Here is a 476-nt window from a genome sequence, read left to right as displayed (position 1 = left end):
ACACACACACACACACACACACACACACACACAAAATGCAATACGGGCTTTCAATTTTGACATAACTGATTTGTTCTCATCCACCCAACAACATGTGATACACCATATACTGATGGCCATATTAGTATCAATAAATATATCATTATTTTAATGATGTTAAGAATAGTTAACATAAGGGTTTATTTCTAAATTTAAAATAAATATCCATATTTTATGGCAATTCAAATTGTACACTAAAATGTTCTGATGGCTTGTAGCACGTTTATATATATTATTTTAGTAATTAAACAGTGTAAAAAATGTTTGGGGACTATAAAACTTTTTTTTTGAATGTTTTGAAAAGTCTCATGCTCACCAAGGCTGCATTTATTTGACAAAAAATCTAGTAAAAAACATTATTGTGAAATATTATTCTAATTTAAAATAACTGTTTTCAATCTGAATATATTTTTTCCTGTGATGCAAAGCTGTATTTT

The sequence above is a fragment of the Sinocyclocheilus grahami genome, unplaced genomic scaffold (genome assembly GCF_001515645.1).
Source record: "Sinocyclocheilus grahami isolate Dianchi unplaced genomic scaffold, SAMN03320097.WGS_v1.1 scaffold11362.1, whole genome shotgun sequence".
Classification (NCBI taxonomy): domain Eukaryota; kingdom Metazoa; phylum Chordata; class Actinopteri; order Cypriniformes; family Cyprinidae; genus Sinocyclocheilus; species Sinocyclocheilus grahami.
Note: the sequence above shows the minus strand (reverse complement) of the source record.